The sequence below is a fragment of the Cebidichthys violaceus genome, unplaced genomic scaffold (genome assembly GCF_023349555.1).
Source record: "Cebidichthys violaceus isolate CVI_PGR_0920_01 unplaced genomic scaffold, fCebVio1.0.p SCAF_14, whole genome shotgun sequence".
Classification (NCBI taxonomy): Eukaryota; Metazoa; Chordata; class Actinopteri; order Perciformes; family Stichaeidae; genus Cebidichthys; species Cebidichthys violaceus.
Window position 1 is genome coordinate 8047619 of NW_027176307.1, and position 20747 is coordinate 8068365.

General features: G+C 40.4%; 1 long non-coding RNA gene across 1 annotated transcript in view; it reads right to left on the minus strand.

Moving 5' to 3' along the window:
* The window catches only part of LOC137870793 (uncharacterized), a 105102-nt gene that overhangs the window by 37422 nt on the left and 46933 nt on the right, over nt 1–20747 (minus strand). Inside the window, exon 2 of the long non-coding RNA XR_011102745.1 lies at nt 12047–12134. This is a non-coding gene — a long non-coding RNA (uncharacterized lncRNA). The remainder of the gene's footprint in view (nt 1–12046; nt 12135–20747) is intronic.

The following is a 20747-nucleotide window of genomic DNA, read 5'->3' on the forward strand; positions in this document are numbered from 1 at the left end:
GGCCAGGTCTACTCCTGGCCTTGTGAAAGGTATGTGTGTGTGAGTGTAGGTGTAGGTGTGTGTGTGTGTGTGTGTGTGTGTGTGTGTGTGTGTGTGTGGGAGACCATCGTTGCAAACTTTTGATGGAATTCACTTGATCAGCGCCAGATTGCTTCTCTGTGTCATCTAATCCTTTGTGAGGGTTATTGTTTCGCTATTTTGGGGAGACGCAGCTCCCCTCCTCTGTGAGATCTTCAGAGCGCACTTTGAAGAAAGATGATGATGTCATGCCTCGAACCATAACCCTCGTAAGTTGTAATTAAAAATGAACTGCCTCTGATCACATTACAGGATTATATTGTTTCACAGGAACAGATCTCAAACCCTGACAGGGAGGATGAAAGGGAGGGAGAAGGAAGGGAGGTTAGAGTTTGAGAGAAAGAATGAGTTTGAAAAGAAACATCCATGTACAGTAGCGTTCAGTTGAGTATTTGTCCCATTTCCACAAACAGCTAGCCTAATGTAGTTGACATTTTGACTCGATGTTTAGTTCAAAAGCAGCAAATGTTAAAATTCTAAAATAAGAAGTTGTCAAAACAAATGGCACTAAAACAATTAAGCCCTGAGCATTTTGCATTAGCATTTATTCATAGAGCTCAACAATCACACGGAAAGAAATCTATTGTAGAAAAAAAAGTCAATTAATTTCTCCCATGACAGGAGCTACAAAAGACTGAGAGCAACACAACAATGAGACATGTTTCATCTTTAAAACAGCAGTTTAGAGAATAACTAGCTAGCTAGTTCATGGATGTTGAGGGATATGGCACCTTAACTTTTTATTCAAAATGCAACATTTGTTAAAAAAAAAACATCTCATGGTCCGCTCACTAGCTAGCTTACTAGCCACGTCATGAATATGGCTAAACAGTTTGTTTTACCTTTTAAAGCAGTAAGCTACCATTTCACTAAACACAAACCATTTTATCATCTTATAAAGTTGTTAAGTCTAACATGTTAGCAAACAATTTCCTATTTACACATCCAGCAGAAATGTAGCAATGTTCGCATTTATTTGGAGACCCTTGAATGTTCCTTTAAAACCAATCTGGCCCGAGCACCACCACCAGCGGGGGCGACGCATGCATCCAAAAATGAATCCACTCATAACGTGCACTCATCAGTAACGAATATAATGATGCCGCATACCTGCTCAAACTGCAGCTCCTGCGCTACAAAGTCATCTCAGCTGTTTGTACACACTCCAAACACAACATATGACAAAGCTACGTATAATACCAAGTAAGACAATCGATATAGTGCCCCCTAGGCAGTCCCACTCGCCACATTTATGCCAATAACGTTTTGAAAAATGTATTCAATGCTAACACCCGTTAGCTCCAGAGATCGCTAGCAACCAGACGGTGGCAGCCATTTTTTCACATTCCGCTACGACACAGCCTCGCAGTTTTACTTACAAAACAAAGCCATCATCATAATCCGCTTAATTGATCACATCATAAACCAGCTCCTTACTTTGAGATGTCTGCAGCAAAAAAAAAAACTTTTACTATCTATCTGCGCAGCTCATCCGTCTCTGTCTGGATTCAAAGCTGGCGCTGCCGTCGTGTGCCTTGTGTGCCTGCTAGCGGAAGGGGCAGGGTTATACGTCTCAGCAAATCGGATTTGAGAAATTTGACACTCTGGTAGTTTTTATTTTATGATTGGCTAAAGGATTCTGTTATTCAAAGTCCCGTTAGGTTGTTTCAACAGAGCAGGCTGTGACGAACGTTCATTGGGTCAAATCGGCCCTTCACTGTGGCTGTAAGGCTCTGGAGGATAAAAAAACTGGAATTGAGACGATAAAATCCCATGGATGACAAACATTAACAGTCTCAGAGAGGATCCAGGCTCTCAAAATGATGCCAAACTGCTGCATATGGATAGATTGAACACTATTAGTGATAAAAGAAGTGAAATATATAATTATATAGTATATAAAATTACAATGAAACAGCTGGAACAAAATTACATTTTGGTTGACCTCGTTTGACCTCTCCGTACTAGATCAAGATGTACTAGATAAAGCTTCACTATATCAAAGTAAAACTTTCTTTAGAGACCCTCAACATATAGTTCTATGATCTGGGAGAGCTGGAAAGCTTGGACCTACATGATTTCTAATAAAGAAATATCCTGAAATTGCTTTTTTTTCAGTCGAAAATTTGAATTTTCAATTTGTGCTGTGTGCCATCTTAATCTACTCTTAACCAGTAACATATATACTGATATTTACACATATCAACACATCTCACAAGTGTTAGGGTTATTTTACTACCAAAAGTATTAAAATAGCCCTTACAGTTGCAACGCTACACTCATTATCGTATGGGTATGCTATTTTCGAGCTGAGGGCCTAAAAATTGGTCTAGAGTCCAAAAGGGTATTAATATTTCTTTAAGCTCTGATTTGGTCTCCACTAACTCCTGAGGGAAATATGAGCAACGAGATGCTACCAGTAGTGTACGGTGGGTTCATTTATTTTCTCAATTGAAAAGAGCTCCCTGCCTCCTGGAAATGACACTGATAAAGGCAGATACGTTGCTCACCATAACAACAATGAGCTAAAAGATGCAAATATGTGGCGTAGAGTTGAAGAAAACAGCAGAGTTGGATGGCAACTCTTTGTGAGTGAGCTGAGCTTTGAGCAACTTTTTTAATAATACAAATTATGAATACAATGAAGACAAAAGTCGTTTATCTATTATTAGTCTTGCAAAGCCAACACCTATCTCCTTAGCGCTGTGTTGGCTAAAAAAAGTTTGGCTCCACACATCATCCATGTACAGGATAAAAATTGCTCTGGCTTGTTAGTATTTCTTTAAACCAATCACATTCGACTTGGTCTGCACAAAGCACAGAATGCAGTGACAGTGCCCTTGTCAAATCACGGATGTATAAAGAGAACTGGATACAGCGTTGCACACCGTTCATTGCTATGAAGGTTGCTCAGTGGCTCGTGGCCTCATTTCCGAGGCAAGTATTCAGATGAAATACCCCGATCTTCCACATTCATGGGGCCATTGAGCATGCACACAAGGGTTAACTCTGCCTCACAGCCCTCAGTCCAGCCTCATTCTCATTCACTCTGTATTCAGCTGTCAGTGCATTTTACAACCTTTAGGACCTACTGGTTTAAATAAGGGCTATTTAAGTGTTCATACTGGGAAGTTGTTTCACCTTAAAAGCAATTATCCACTGAATCTCTTTCCAATGTAAGTCTATGGGAAAAAGTATTTTGGGCCCCAAGGCATCACATGACGAACCCGGAAATTGTAATTCCAGCATTTAGTGCCAGCATAGTGCAGATAGAGGAAGGGGAAGAGAATGGCTGAAATAGGGGTTCAATTGCAGACTTAGAATCCACAGTCTATGACCAGTGAGTCAGACTAATTCATTCAATAAATAATTGAGGCAGAAGTCAACGGTGACTCTTATAATACACTCAATAGGACAAACTGATAATATCTGACAGTGTTATAAATGGTAAATGGACTGTACTTGTATTTCGCTTTTCTAGTTTTCCGACCACTCAATGTCATCATTCAGCCATTCAAACCCATTCATACACTGGCTGCCATGTAAGGTGCCACCTGCCAATCAGGATTAACTAACATTCATACCCATTCATAAACCGCCTACGGGAGCAATTTGGGGTTAAGTGTCTTGCCCATCCTCAGATTGAAGGATGACCCCATCTACCACTGAGCCACAGTCCAAGGTGTGTCCACGGCTGGATTCTTCTCCTTCATTTCATTTTCTAAACTCTCTGAAATACATTGTTATTCATGGCTCTGTTGACATGTCATGACAGAGGTTAAAAGGCGCTGTTAGATTAGAAGTGGTGTGGGGTACATTAACCGTATTATCAGATGGAAGAGCAGGCATATTGTCCACCGTCGCTGTGCTTAGGTCACCTTGGAAAAACAGTGGGACTGATTATAACGATCACCTTTAGCGAGCCGCTGGAAAGGGCTGACAGGCATGCCTCATAAATGCTGCTTTACTGTTGTGTTTGCAGACGGACAATAAATCTAGTAATCTTATTCAGTGAGTTTTGTTGTGGTGTGATCAATTGTGTGAAGTGTATTAAATACAAAACCCCACAGGACACTCATTAAGGGAAATGTGCACAAAGTTGGAATTGACAATGCTCACCAAAGCCACATTATCAGAGAGTCTGATATCGACTTCCATGAATCTGTTTTGCCTCTTTTCTCAGATGAAAGCCTCACAAGTCTCTGAGAATGCAGCAACGTACTGAGTCAACTGGATTTAATAGGAACATTAGCATTTCAATAGCTTTTCAGAACACGCACTCACATTTAAAACATTTCAATGAATAGTGAACCATTTCCATAATCAGGGCTGAGGTGATTGAAAATATCGCACCGCTACAATCACTTCAGGAATTCATTTGGACGATTTAAGGAGCTGAAAATGTTTATAAAATCTTACCCTGCTTGTGTTAACAATGCTATTATAGCAATATGGACAATGGTTATTGAAACCAAAAGCAATACATAGATTGGGGAAAAAACGTGTTGATACAAGAGAAGCATTTCCTAGACATGGGTTGTGTTGACTTTGGGTATTGCTGCATTTTTGGGATGATTTTATAATCACACAAAAACACATTGATCTTATCTTAGCTGAGTTAAAAATGCAGTTGGAGGGAATTTAGGCTCTAAAACATTTCAGCATTGGGCTGTAATGCATTATGGTTTGTGTCATCATGATGAGCTTAGTCACAGCTAATAAGCATGCTGTAATGACTTGTATGAGGTATAGAACAGAGTTCATATTGTACACAGGTGCTCAGCTATAAAGGGGACTGAATGAACCTCCATAGACTTTAATGAAAATGATCCGTGTGCAATAGTGGGCTTTTTTTTACAAAATAAGCCTCCATATAATGCAATATATAACTTATAATAACCTATAGTCAGTACATGTGGTAAATAGATTTTGCAAAGTTGATCACTGTACACACTGGCTACACATACACATAAGATGGATGTCTAATGATCAAGAAGGCCAGCAGTGTGCTGGGGTGTCCGCTGGATACAGTGGAGGTGGTGGGAGACAGGAGGATGATGGCTAAGCTATCATCCCTGATGAACCACACCTCCCACCCCATGCGGGACGCCCTGGCAGCTCTGTGCAGCTCCTTCAGCCACCGGTTGATTCACCCCCAGTGTGTGAAGGAGAGGTACCGCAGGTCCTTCCTTCCTGCTGCTGTCAGGCTGCACAACCAGCTGTGCTCCCAGTAGACCACACAACACTAACAACTAGCACTAAAAAAATCGGTGCAATAATTACACTGTGCAATAAAAAATACTCTGTCTGTATATATAATATTTTTATTTTTAGTTATATTTAGTAATTGGATTTTTGTACTTTTTTACTTAGTTGATAATCTTTACTGTTTATTACTATTTATAATACTTGCTGCTCTTGTTGTTTTACCATGTATCTTGTGTGCACTGTCCACTTTGTTGCTGTGATCCTGTAAATTTCCCCACTGCAGGACTAAACCCGAGGGTCCCCCATTTGGACGCAGAGTACATAAAAACTTAGAGAGTTTTGTGTTAAAAGTAACTGGCAGAGAACCCACGAAGAAGGAATATAATGATGTTATAGTTCTGCAGAAACCTCAGCGTCCTGGGAACAACATGAACTCGGTCACTTCTACATGAGACAAACACATCTCCCATCAGCCAAGCAAACAAATAACAAAATATCATAAATCATACTCGATATGACTGGAAAAGACCGGAGAAAACAGCTGCTACACTCCGTTAGCAACGTGCTACCTACGAACATGCAGCATGAAAAAGCATGTCCGCCTGACGGAGATTACGGACATAATTTCCATTTCTCTCTCCGGTAAACCATCGCAGAGATATTCAGCTTCGAACACAAAAAGTCACACAGCTTTCATCGAATATTGTACTCACTTTTGGTCGAATCTCAGCGAAAAAATGAAATATCTCCGTACTTCCACTGCTTGGTATGTCCAGCTGCATGTGCTCCGTGTGAATCCGTTCGATTCGTGTTTCTCCGACACTCCTCGGCTTCTTGGGAGGGTTGGAAGCTCAGCAAATTAGATTTCAGATCTGCCATCAGATGGGACGTTTTTGAGCTTTATTGGCTAATAGTGCTGTCAATCATCTAGCTTTCAATTTTAGGCAATTCTATTGGCTCCTACGCTTCGAAGGATGTCTCAATGGTGAAAATCGGAGAAAGGGGGGCTGAGATACAGCCCTAAGCAGAGAGAGTGGGCTGAATCTGAAGCAGTATGTGACCATAAACTAAACAACTAAAAAGGGCTTAGAAAGAGCTTAAAACACTCAAAAAAGTTCCAATCTTCTGTCTTTTGATTCATTGAACATCAGGAGTGATACATAGAAGTGATATAGAGTGTTTTTGAATTTAAAAAAAAAAAATGTATTCAAATATTGGAATATTTAATCAGTTTTTTAATTGTATATGCTCTATATTTTATAAATGTTTCACTGTATCTATGTATAACTGTGTATATAGAGCCTTTATCAGTTGTTATAAGAGCTGGGAATATTTAAAATCTTGGATTTCCATACTTTCCAAAAAACAATATCCTGAAATTGCTGTTTTTCCAAAGCGAGCTTTTGAATTTTCCAAGTTGTGCTGTGTTCCATCCTTATCTTATGTTAACCTGTAACATGTATACTGATAGTTCCATGATTTTTCTCATCTCAAAAATATATAATTTTTTTTTTATTTATTTTTTTTATTTAATTATACACTTAATTAGGTATTTCTTATCTTTATTCGAGCTGAGGCCTTCAAATAGGCCTCGTTTATAAAAGGTAGGATTATGTTATCTTATCTTATCTTACAGGGACTGTATTTAAAAAATCATAATTCATGAAGTATAACAGTTATTAATAAGGAAAGTCATCGCAGACATCTGCAAAGAGTAACACAAGATTTGACATCTGACTCATGTTGGTAGCATTAAAACTGTGGAGGAGGAGAAAGAGTGAATGTGTTTTTAGGAAATCATGTTTTTCAGGAATAACTCAATAAATATGCAATGGCTTTCAACTTTGATAAACACACAGTTAACCCTTGCACAACGTTAGTGAATTGTTCAACATTTGGTTATATTTAGCTCCATCTTTTCATGGCACTGGTTGCAAAAAAGTAAGATAGTGACTGCCAAAAACCAAGATGGTTATGGCTAAAAAACAAGATGGTGAAGCCCAAAGACCAAGAACCATGATGGAAATGGCCAAAAACCAAGAATTCAAGGCTTCAAAAGTGTAGTCCACAAACCAATGGGTGACATCAAGGCAAGTACATCTACTTCTTATATACAGTCTATGGTTGTTCACAGTTAAGAAAAAGATTTATGAAGTCAGCTGCCCTCCTGCCTTCCTATCAAAACCTGTGAAGCAGAGGAGGAGCTTGTTGTGTGTTGTTACCAACAGCTACTCCTCACTGTTTGTCCTTGTCCTCCTCTGTCTGATATTCTGTGCTACTCTTTGTTGGTGCTCTGCTATGTGTGGTGGAGGGCCCCTGTGGGATCCCGAGGCTGTGTTTTGTATGTGTATGTATGTAGGCATTGCACACTTTTGCCTGTATAATGAAAATGAGTGCTGGGCAGTAAAACCGTCGTCTGTAAATCAAGCGGAGGGCCAGGTGACTGACGGAGCCACGCTCCTGATTTAAAGCTCCTATATGATTCCAACGACGTGCTGTTTGGAACGCCACCCAGTGTTAGAAAGCTGGTTTCCAGTGGTCAGACTGGAGGTGGGGTGTGACCGGCTTTGTAAAAATCCCAAACCAACAATCTTATCAATCTGCACTGCCTCTTTAAACCCTTTGGCCATGTGTAGGCCTAGGTGTGAAAAAAGAGACATGGTTTGAACTGGTCTGTCTAAGTATATCTAAAACATGGTTTTGCATTGTGCTCACTGCTCAACTGCTCACCAGGAACACAGTTCTCCAAAACAAAGGATTCACTGCCATTCAGTGTTTGGTTCCACTCCTACTTTCTATTGTTCATGAAACAGTCTAGAAGACTCGTTGTCTCCCGGTGCAGTTCTCCTCCTCCTTGCTGTGCTTCAGACACAAACACATCCTCATTACTTCATGCAGCTGCTTCACAACACAAGCTTCCCAATGGTTTACAGGTCCTAACAAGACATAAGGGTGAATCAAGTCTAGTTCAATATTGTCTGATATATACCAAGATCCATTGGTGGAAGTACTCAGATCAAATACTTAGCAGTATTAGCAATACCAGAATACAAATAGAATACAATACAATAATGTGAATACTACAATACAGAACATACTGTAAAACATATACTGTAAAAAAAACACAGTAAGTAGATTTGAATTGTCGTAGCAGAGCTAGATGGAGCTAAATTTCATACTGTGCATCATTGTCATTACTAGTGCAGTGCCAGTTGAAAACATGCCTGTTGTGCCTGTGGTGTTGCTGTTTTCAGCTTTCAGGAGAACTGCTCATACAAACTTCAAACTGACCACATGGCTGCCTTGGGTCCTCAGCAACACACTGCCTTGACATGGGTTCAGGAAAAAAACCACTAGGGGTAACTATAATGGCCCCAAACAGATGTTTAGATGTTTATGATGTTTAGATATGAAAAATATTGAATCATGTTCCTCTATGAAGTCATTGTACCCCAAAATAACTTACAAAAGGCCCTAAAAGTACTTAAAAACTGGTTACTACTTACTGTGTAATAGACATGGACAAACATTGGAGTACATTTACTACAATGACAGAGAGATGTTACAGGTTACATAGCAGATTCAGATTTGAATCACAAAATATATAATCATAAAATATGATGCATTATTTTTCATTTAACTATCTGGCATCATACTAGAATGGAAAGCTCCAACTTGAACAGACGTTAAGGACATTTAATTACATTGTGATGATAATGACTCTCTTTCAACCACTTTTATTGTGGTTTATTAATAGTTTTAGTAATAGTTGTTTGGAGTAGGTTACTGTTAATAAAAACTGTTAATATGTCACTTTATTAAGTTTTCAAATGTTTTCATGTGAAAAAGTCACGATTAGATTCTCAAGATGTGGTCAGTTTATCCGAATAACGCCTGTTATTTGCTGCAAACATTGTGGAGAGTTGCTACAGGGGTCCTTGAAACCGGCTCGGCCGTCGGTTGAGCATTCAGTGTCAACCCATGGAGTGAACAATCACGCTTAGTGGTCTATTTAGTAGGCAGTATACAGTACATACTCATTGAGTATGTAGTATGCAGTAGGATTACATTCCAACACAGTCGAGGGACTTACAAGCCGCGAGGCCCAGGTTTAGGGGAGTTATTTTTCCGGGGGCAACGTGATCAGTGTTATAAGTTAGAACTTACAGTAAGAGTTGCAGTAGCAGAGTGGTGCTGTGAGGCTACTTCACATTTACCAAATGTGAAGTAGATCAGATGAACAATTCTCAAGATATGTAAAGAACACACAGACAGACAGAGAGAATTCTTGCTCTATAGTTAAACATATTGTGTAAACACACTCTGAAATAGTAACTACAATTGATAAAGCTAAAAGTAGTGGAGCAAAAAGTGTCAAAAGCAATCCCTCTGGCCACCACTCGTGCTGTGAAACAAGGTTTTAACGAGTGGGTTCCTGTTCTGTTTTCTGTTTACCTCACTGCCAAAATGTCTTCCAAAGAAAAAAAAAATCGAATGCGAAGAAGAGGAACCTACATACATCCACATCATTGGCATGAAGCATTAAGCTTTTAACTGTGAAGCAGCTGCAGGAAATGGGTTAGCCATTGATCCTTCCTTTGTAACAGTTTGTCTCCAAGCTTGAATTTTGGGCTTTTTGTTTTTGCGCAGACACTGAATCATTTCATAGGAGGAACTGAATTCATTGTGGTTCTGACACAATAGAGCAGAGCAGAAAAACATCAAATGCCTCATCAGTTAGGTGAGCAGTGAGACCAGCAGGTGTGTGTAACAGATCTCCCAATGACTAAAACTCCACTATCACAGAGCTGGTAAACATCTTGTCTTTCTCGTTAGTCTTTATCACTGTCTTTGTTTTTGTAAAAGCATAAAAGGTTTGGCTCTCTGCTACAGTTGGACAAAGTGACTCGGGAACATGTTCTTCTGTGGCCTTAATTCCTGTCCCTCTTGGGCTCAACATGATCAACGAGGCACATGACAACTCATTTTTCCTCATTAACTGCTGTGTTCAGACAGATTAAAGCCTGAAATGTCTGTGAGCCCGACCAACAAACGTCTGCTAAAATCTTCCCCGCACCTGAGGCCAGCAGCCCAGCACCAAGCCAGGCAAGAAAAGTGAGGAAATTTAGCCCAGCCTGACTCCGCTCATCAGTTCCCTGTCAGGCCCTGTCAGATTTGGAAGTGGATGTCAAATTCCGGTGTGGACGGCAGCGGAATATTTCTGCGAGTGTTTCTGGAGGAGTTCGGGGGGAGAGTGCTGTCCTGCTGGAGGGGCCGCGCATGGAAACGTGTTTCCGTTCTCTCGCTGCGCTCCTTGGTATTGGGGAGGAGGATGGAGGCAATTACCAGCGCCAGCAGCTGAGAGAGGGACCAAGCCTCTGCACATCAATCAGCATTACTCCACTGCCACTGTGTGCGAGGAAGAGTGTGTGAAAGAGCACCTCCCAGTGGTGACGTGCTTCACCACATCCTCACAGTTAGAATTCCATTACAACCACAGTCTGCTCCAGGGTCTTAAATTTGAACCTTTTTTTTTCCTCCTCTAAATTAATTTCCACCACCTAATTGCTATGTTCATTAGCAGGGTACAATAATGTCAAAAACCACTGTCCTGATTTAATTTCCATGGCTGAATGTGAAATGAGTCGGAAAAAGAGGCAAAGTGTGCTGCTGTCATTTGGTTCATGTTGAACTGCAAGGCGGAGGCAATTTGGGTTAATGTGGAATGAGGAGGAGGGGCGAGGTTACAAAAGAGCCGGGGTAATTTGGTGTGGCAAATTGATGAGTCATCTTTTGTTGGGAGTCTTTGATTGACAAAAGAGCCGGGCAGCATTTGCATTAGAGGAGCCGAAAACGGTCTCGGCATGAATTTCTCATCCTGTCTCTCTTTATTTTTTTGTCACATTGCAACACACTTTCTCTCTCTCGCTCTCTCTCTCTCTCTCTCTCTCTCTCAGGCGTCATGTCTCTCCTCTGTGGTGTAGTCCTCCTTGTGTTTAGGCTAATTACAGTTCTGTTAAACCTGAGTGTGTCAACTGCAACATTTCCACCGTTGGCTTAGCAACATTAGCGCTGTTCTCCCATTATCTCCACTTTAGGGACATCACACATTAGCCAAACTCTCCTCTGGCTGCACTTAACGAAAAAGGAAAGGGTTTGGGTTAAAAAACAAATAAAAAAATCATGTTAACTCCTCTTAATTCTGCATGGGCACTTCATTTAATGTCCCCTAAATTGAACTGCTGAAAGATGAGATGGAACATCCCCCGATTCATTGTTTCTGTGGAGCGTGGTTAGCCGAGCTCCATCACCTCATGCATACTAAACCGTTGGAAAGCCCAACAGCCAAATGTCTATGCTTTGTGTCTCTGAGGTATAATGAGTGAAAATAAAAGCCATGTTTGTTGTGCGTTTTGTCTGCGGAGGATTGGAGCGAGGCAATGGGTGAGCATGCGCCTCATGCAGGTCGCACTTCAAGGCCAAACTGGAGCGAGATGAAAGGGAGAGACGGGGGCGCTCTGTCCTGTGACGAATGATTGTTAGATAGAACTCAGCCCTGGAGGTAAACAACGAGGATGATTTTCCTCAGGGTAAAAGGATTTGAGGCCTGGATGTGTTATCCATGATGAGAGACAGCAACGTGTCGCAACATCAAGGCCACTGCTTCGCTGAACTGAGTGGGAACATAGTGCTTGATGTGGCCATTGATTATGCTGTATTATATTATTAACTGATACTGAAAGCTGATACAAAATTGCACCTTTCAACTCTGCACCTCCTGGATGAGGACATCCATTTCTTCTTGCTGTGTCGCAGCCAGGCTCCTCATCCACAACACCGCCAGGGCCCTGTAGAGGGAGGAAAACACGTTTTTTAAAGGGAATGGGACGTTGTGATGTGATTGGCTCTGACTCGATTGAACACACAACGCACCTTCTGATAAACCATTCCTCCTTATTCAGCCTCTTTTACAACTTGCTCAACTTTGTGAGTGCTACAACACATTCGACGGCTGTCGTGAAATAATAGAGAAAAAGTCTGCATGTGACACAGTAATGTATACGTTTGCATGAGGAATCACATCACTGGGGATACAGGAATCAGTTCAGGATTTGAAGTCTTTTCTCTCTCCTTTATAAGATCTAGAGAGGTAAATACACTCAGAATAATCTCTTAGAGATCACTACTTACCAGCAAATTATTACTTAAGTGGTTAATGAAATGCCCTACACTTACTTTAGGCATGTATCATTACAGATTGTAGTTGATTGGCAGACGATGGGAAAAAATGTAAATTCAGAAAATAGCACTACTTTATATTTGTAGGGTTTATATGTATGAATTAAAAGTAAATTTCTATTTTTAAAAGATTATTCGACTTAGTTGAGTGAAAATGATCATCTTATTGCTGTCCAATCATTTCACAATGTCTCCTGCCTCTCATCTAGGATAGGCTATGTTGTGTTGCAACCATAGACTGTGTACAAGTAGTAAATGTATTCACGGTTTTATTTCTCGAGTTTTTCTATGTTACCTGGCCCCAAGTGTGCAGTGGTCATTTAATTTAAGTCTAACTTCACCCCCAGGTCTGATTCTAATTACCCCCCGCTGGGAGACTACTTCACCGGCAGGACAGCAGGCGGCAGCTTCAGAAATGAGTTGTCGCACCAACATTTTCTCTGACCCTGGAGTTGTGGGGCCAGGTTTTTTTCTTTGCACAGTTGGCAATCCAGCCTTGAACTATGCGAACTGTCCAATTTCTCTTTCAACTACATTCTTGTTCACTCATGTCTGTAACGCCATCCCATTATAAGAAACACACATATGAAAACATCTCTCAAATATCTCCCCACACAATCAGCAAATCTCAATAAATGGTTAATTAACTAAAAAAATAAATTACGTTTCTGAATTTCTGAAGATTAATTTGTTCCATGCCCAAATGGTTGGTAGTAACTGACCCGTATCATCATTGTAAAAGCTCTGTCTTCTTGCCAGACAGCGTAAGGCTGCAAGCATCCTGACTTCTGCAGGGGCAGCACACTGTTCTCTATTATCGTCATCATTTGCGATTTTTTTACTGGCTCAATGTCAAGAAGCATCTCTCTGTGGCTCATGTAAATATCAGCAGATAGGATAGTTCCATAAGTTACAACTGTGTCTCAATGTGTTTTACTGCTGGGCCTGAAAGGAGCAATCTAGTGTCATTCTGGACAGTTAGGACTGATTTGGTATTCTGAGATGCTTAAAGCTGCAGAGCTGCCACTAAACCTGCATTACACATTATCACTCAGTGGTTCCTTGACAGATGCCCCATTTTACATTTTCTGTGAATCCCCAATGCAATCCTTAAATAGAACAGTTATATAAAATATAAACATTATTCCATTAGTACACATACACTGTCTCTTTATGTCTATAGACCTCATTAACAATGCAGAAACTGTGCAGATTTATTTAGAACCAAGTGTTTTGAAATTATTTGGCAGCCTTTGCTTTACATGTGACACGTACAATGGGAAATGAAACTGGAGGCGAGCGTGACTTACTAATTCATTTGTGAGTAGCACCTTGGAAATAATGTGATTCTTTCTGACATGCTTCTAACTCCGCTCACTGAGGAACCATGTTCCATGAAGGCAACACCTTTTCAGTGAGCCTGCGACTGCCTTCCAATTCCTGTCCCTCTCATTTCACACCTCCCGTCGACTGCCGTCCACAATGGCACTAAAATGAGTTTTTCAACGTGTTAACTAACTCAACATGTCGTACATTATACAGCACCTATTTCACAATCACATTTTTTGTCATCTGAGCTATACATTGCTAGGAATTCAACTCACTTTCTGTCTTATTACCTCTGCCAGGCGTGTTGTGTGTGTTGCTGTGTGTGTGTCCATGACTGAGCGAGTGTGTAACTCTGTGTCTGTCCACGGCTAACCTCGCCTTCTGCTGCAGCAAACTGCATTATATTTTGGGTGGCCAGTTTTGGCTGCATGCTCAAATGACCTCTCATGGTTGCAATGACTCACACTTTCTCATAACACCTCTTATTGCCTGTGTTACACTGCCATTGACTGCCTGCTGAGTCCTCACTCACTACTCTTAACCGACCTGGCCAGTAGGGGCCGCTAGTGATAACACAGCTGTGTACATCGCCGTCCCCCAGCTCCTGCTGCCACCAGAGACACAGTGGGGCAGAAACAGTTCGCACACCATTATTGTTTTGGACGGTGTGTTTGGCTAACCGCTAACAGCTAACAGCTAGCAGCTTATGGAACTTCTAGTACACACGCTGCTGAGTACCTGTTAGCCGCTGCTCTGCATCTCACTTCAATTGTTTCTTTTGGACGGTGTGTTTGGCTAACCGCTAACAGCTAATAGAACGTGCCTTGCCCTACCACTCAGCCACTGCTATGCGTGCAGACAAGCTTGATGAGTTTACCTTTGTGTTTTGGCACGTCGTTGCAGACACACCTGGTGGAGATCTGCGCATTACTGCGTGCACCTTTCTGGGTTTTTTTATGTTATCCATTGCTTTCCTCCTGACGTTATTTCATAATTCAATCCATTTTACTGTGACCCTCTGAAATATATCAAATTCAAAAGGCAGGATGCTGTCAGGTTTATGTTTCATCACAAATAGATCACATAACAGTGACAAAAGTAGTCTGAGTGAGCCTGTTATCACTTTATATTCTCAACAATTTACAACTTACCTCTAGGAAAAACAATCACAGATCAGTCCTGTTGTTGTGGGTAAATGGTAAAGTAAGGTGACTGTGAGAAGGAGAGAAGGGAACATATCGCTGACTCAGTGACTGGGGAAATGACCCACGTCAGCTTGGTAAGTTGTTCTCACTTAGCATACAGCATCTGACATCACACGGCGCTCTGGGAAATGTCCCTGCTCAGTCTCATCCTCGCAGACACCCAGAGGAGGGGACTGTAAATGTGCACCAGCTTGTGAGCGATGTTCATTCCCCAATGACAACATGAGCTTTAAAATAGTATCACCACAGGCAGAGGCTGATATAAGATTCTTTTGAAGAGTGACTGGTGGCTTTACTGTACGTGATAATGAAGCAGAAAGACTACCAATGAGACCACCAAGAAGTCAGCTTTTTCCCAAGGTGTTAAGCTGCCGGCCTTGGCAACCTCCAAAACTTTTAAAAAGACTCAAAAGAGTATGTGATTTAGCTTTGGACAGTAAAGAAAAGTTATCAAAATCAATGGAAGGGTCTACCTCCTGAGGTATGTAATAATTGTGCCAGATATTTTTGGTTCCCCTAAAAGAGCATGTGACACCAGTACAGATTGTTGTAGTTATGCATACAATAGCGAGACAGACACGGCCGTCACTGATTCTTCTTTTCTATCCAGAAAGCTCTAAGAATTGCTTAATTCAACAAAATTAACCTAAATGAAAATGAAAGCAATACGGGGGAAATTGATAATAATACACCACTATACACCAATATATAACTGCGTGTACAGTGATCATCTGAACAGCTGATTGACCTACAATGGTACCGTGACGGGCCGGAACAAACTGACAATGTTTTTACACAAATACAAATAAATAATCTTATGAATTACAAATTTACCATGAGACACGAATTATTACGAATTTGTCAAAGACAGCATTACATAAAGTTTATAAAGTTTCTCTTATCAACAACTCGCAAAACAGCTTGATGGTTAATTAAGAGATCCTGTTTTTGGATGGTCTATATATGTGCACAAGATTATAGCACAAACTCGGCCTGCTACACCCATTAGCAAAGCAGAATGTGACAGCGTGTCTGTCGTTACGAGCTTCAATGTGTTGTAACAATGCACTTTTTTATAAATCGTCGAAAGAGTAGAGATGAAAATTTCAAAAGCCTAAAAAATATGTTGGCACTGAGGCAATACCCTGAGTGTGTCGAAATTGGAAAAGAAAAGGTCCATGGATGCATCCCTAATGGAATCCTAAATAATTAAACTGTTAATTAAAATGCAGGGTCCTGAAATATAGGAACGTGCTAGATTATTCCGAGTCAGATAGGCTGGACAATGAGCCTGATATTTTTGCATGCGTTCTGCTTTTTGATGTGAACCTCTGCTGAGTTTACAGTTACATGACCTTCATGGTCAGCAGTGATGCCTTTTTAATCTCTATAACCTGAGGCACTGTGGTCAACAGGGATGGGTTTATGATGCTTGTTAGCCTGAGAGAACATCTGAGAAAACCTGCAGAGATGTACATACATTACGCTACACTTATCAGCGTGCAAACAAAGCAGGTCTCTCTTGAGATGATGTGTACACAGAATGCATTTTTGAGACTCTAAGCACAATTAATAATGTGGATGTACAAGTCAGAGATAGACAGAGGGTTAATGCATTGTATGGATGAGGTTGAATGACGACAGGAGATAAGGGCCATAAAAACAGCATGTCCTTGTGAGGGTTTGCCCGTGTTCACATACGCACCGCCATCATTTCCAACCTGATTAGCTCTACAAGCAGTAATATCCTGAGGAGAAGAAGAGTGTTTTGTTCCACTCATTTGCTGCTTCAAAGACAAGAAGCAAATCAGGAGATTAAGAGCAGCATCTCTCTGACTCTGAGAGAATCTTTGATGAGGACCCTTTTCACACACGCTATTTTAAAGCTATAGTAGATATGATAGATATCAAATGGAATAGGTTTCTAAGATGTATATGATCTAACATGAGAATTTGCTGATGCTTATCATCAATCTCGATCAGAGACTAAGAAGTTGTGTGTTATGAAAAAGTGGGTGGGGAACGTATTGTAATAGTGTCTCTGCAGAAAAGTGATTCTAGGACTAAAACAAACTACTGAAAGTGCATTTTGAAATGTCAGAAAATACATATGTATTAGTGATGAAGTCAATACATTCTTCACTGGCCCTCAAACATTGACTTCAGGGAATACAAGGTAGGAACAGGACACTGAGGATATCCACGGGTATAAAGCAGCTGCAGGAATATCAATCATTGAACTCTGTATAGGCGATATGCTCCTCATCTTATGGAATATGCTGACATAATTTGAATTCATTACATCTAACCAAAGGGCAAAGGTGGACAAGAGATAATAAAGTTCTATATATACTGTAGCAACCCATAAGAAGTACAATATTTGCATATTTGGCTTCAGCCTTCACTGACATTAACTGAATTAATGAAGGCAGTAGGAATTTACTTTGCACATGTATGCTGACAGTTTCTTTATTTCCATAAGATGCATGTGCACGCAGAAGCACCTGCTCGGCAACATTTCACAAATTTAAAGGCCAAATCAATAATTTCTTTCCAATCTGTGTGCTTGTCACCGATAATTTGCATAATCGTTCTCTAAGACACCATAAACTTGCAAGAGAAAAATTCAGTTACTTCAGGTTTTCATGAAGAAATACCCAATGCCACCACCAAAACTCTCCTTTTACCACACATCTGCATACTTCCAGCTAGCATACATGTTGATAAAAACTCCATCTTCCTTCACCACAACTTTGCATACAAGCTCTAAATTTGACTCAAGTTGGGTGCATCACCAAAACTTACGCCGTAAGTGATTGTGAGTTCATGATTTGGTAGGTTTTGGCCACTTCTCTGCACACTCCAAGTCAAAAACATATTACCTTCACATTGCATCAGTGACAAAAAGAAATATCTGCACCTGAAGGAGAAGATTTGTTTTTTCCAGAAAGCAAAGATGTATTACTTTTTAACAGTTGCATGGTAACAAGAAGTGCATATTGCATATATAGTAAATATTGCAAGCCCTGTTGGGCTGTCTCTGTTTGGAGGACGAACACCTGCACTGCTTCGTGGTTCAGCAGGGGCAAATCCTATGCGATCTGGTCCACCTGTGAGAAGTATTTTAATACAAACATACTCCATATACTGCTGGCACATAAAGATGATGCATCATGTTCTAGCTCAACTTCAGTTTTGCATGTAAAACTTAATGCAGTTCTCACACCGCCTTGTTCTACAAAACACTACCTGCAGTCAGATCATAGTGGTGCTAGTAGAACATTTACCCTTTATAAGCCACGGAGCAAAGGCATATCAAGACTTACAATACAGCAAGTAAATATGAGTACTTCCAAGTACTTTCACCTTGGCCCAAGAGAGGAAAGACATTTGGGAATTATGTCTATATTGGACCATTCTACCCATCAAGATTTATGTCCAGAGTTTATGTTCAGTTCCACCACAGGAAGAAGTGTGTCCTTTATGTAGCGAAGCTGAGATTAAGGGGGTGGAGTTGGGGGTGACAGATAGGTGTGTAGCATGTTCAATTTCATGCAGGAATACATCTCCAATCACAGACCATTAACATTTTCCCTGAACATAAAATGTACCAACCATAACATTACATTAGGTGTATTGCCTAACCTTAACCATCCCTTAATAATATTTCATTTGATATAACGTCTGTGAAGCTGTACGGCGGGCTTTGGTCAAAACACTAACTTAAGCATGCAAACATGGTTACAATGCAAAGCAGTTGCCAGAAAATGTTTATGATTTTGCAAACCACAGGAAACATTGAATTTGTATCAGAAATACATCTCATGAATGCATTTTATATTAGCCGGGTATCACGCTTGCAGAAACGCACACAAATGTCACATGGTTAATGTTGTGAAACGATTGGTTAGGTTTATGCAAAAAAAACTTTGTTACGATGAGAAAAAAGATCATAGTTTGTGTTAAATAATAACATAGAAACATAACGGAACAATGTAAGTAGTGGAAATTATATAACCATCGCCCTTAGTGGACTTCCTTACGTTACGTTTTCTTACGCTACGTAACAGCCGTACAGTCGACGTTTGCTTTTGGTTTCACACATTACATAAGTAGGGGTCTCCTGGGTTCTGTGTGTTTATTTGACCCATCCGCCCCCCTTCTTGCAAACTTTGTCGCTTGTTATACTTGTAACAAGCGATTACAACAATACTTGTTACTTAGTACAACATAACATTCAATGACGTTAATATATCAGGTAACTTTCAGTAACTATTAAGTTATCATACCATGTAACTTTCAGTAACGGTCGTTTGATATACTACATCACTTGCTCTGACCGAATGCAAAAAGTTTGACATTCAATGCATCTTTGGTTTGCAGAAACATACAATGCCAACATTTTTTCCTGGTGACTGGGCTGCACAATGACAATGTAAACATGCTCATAGCAGGAGTTATGTTTACCATGTACAATATTGGTTTAGCATGTTAGCTAACATTTGCTAATCAGCCAACATTCAGACTAAAACTACATTCTTCAGAGTTATGCCGCTGAGATTTAAGCTAATCCGAGATTTTGTCGTCCTATATTGACATTTTATGACTGTATACCTCAAACTTACAACTTTATACCTCTAGGTTTTAATAAAAGCAACAGTATTCCAAAATGAGACCTGTCACTTTAGAAAGCCTGCTAGGTCATAATACAGTCAGCTAATAACAGAAGCATTGATATAGCAGTCTTATTTCTAGATTTGATCAAACAATAAGAGAAAGTCAGAAATGAGACCATGCTTTGAAAGGGGCAGAACAATCAGTCTCTGAGGAGAATTTGCAGGGCTGGAGAGTATGAAGCCAATTCCAGCCTTGTTTTTCACTTTCCGTTGTATTCTTTTAGATCTGTGTGGCCTCAATCCCTCTGTCTCTCACTCCTCGCTATTTCCCCCACGGTTCCGATAATTAAGAGGTTATTAATTTTTTAGCAAAGCACAGAAGAACACACTCACAAAGAAAAGAAGAGTCAAATTTAATCAAAGTTCAGCGACAGTTTGGGAGTTCAATGATGGCACAGTTTTGCTCTTAAATATCTCTACCAAAGTTAAATGAGGCGGACTGGTTATCGAATGTGACTGTATAAGGGCAGAAGGCACAACTGATTATTAAAGATTTGAGAGGGAATAGGAAGATAGAGATATTCTGCCTCGTGGTGTGGTTAAATTCTATTACCAGCTGCATTAATATGCATTAGAGCATCCATCAATTCCAATCTATGGATCTGGATCAAAAGGCAATAGCTGAGAGCTTGATCAAGGGCATGTTCTGTATTCCACGTGCATGAGAACCTGAGAGTGCTGTATGGACGAACTCATCTCCAGTGGGAGTCGAGCGTCTCTCAGGAGACGTAATTAGAGGTAACATTTTTGATGATGAGAAACGCTTCTAGGCGGCTTTTCAGTGCAGTGTATATGGGATTAACTGTACATTACATGGGCTTCTAATCCATAGGCACACTAAGCCAAGATTTAGCATGCATGATTAGCGATTTAAGCCAGCTATTAGATGAGAATAAAACTGTAATTCACCTAAAATGGCTTGCAGTGTTTTGACTGCTCTGCAGTCTGCATGAACTCCTCCAATAACCTGAAACAGGAGACATAAACAGACTCAGGGAGAATTCCTAGTGGA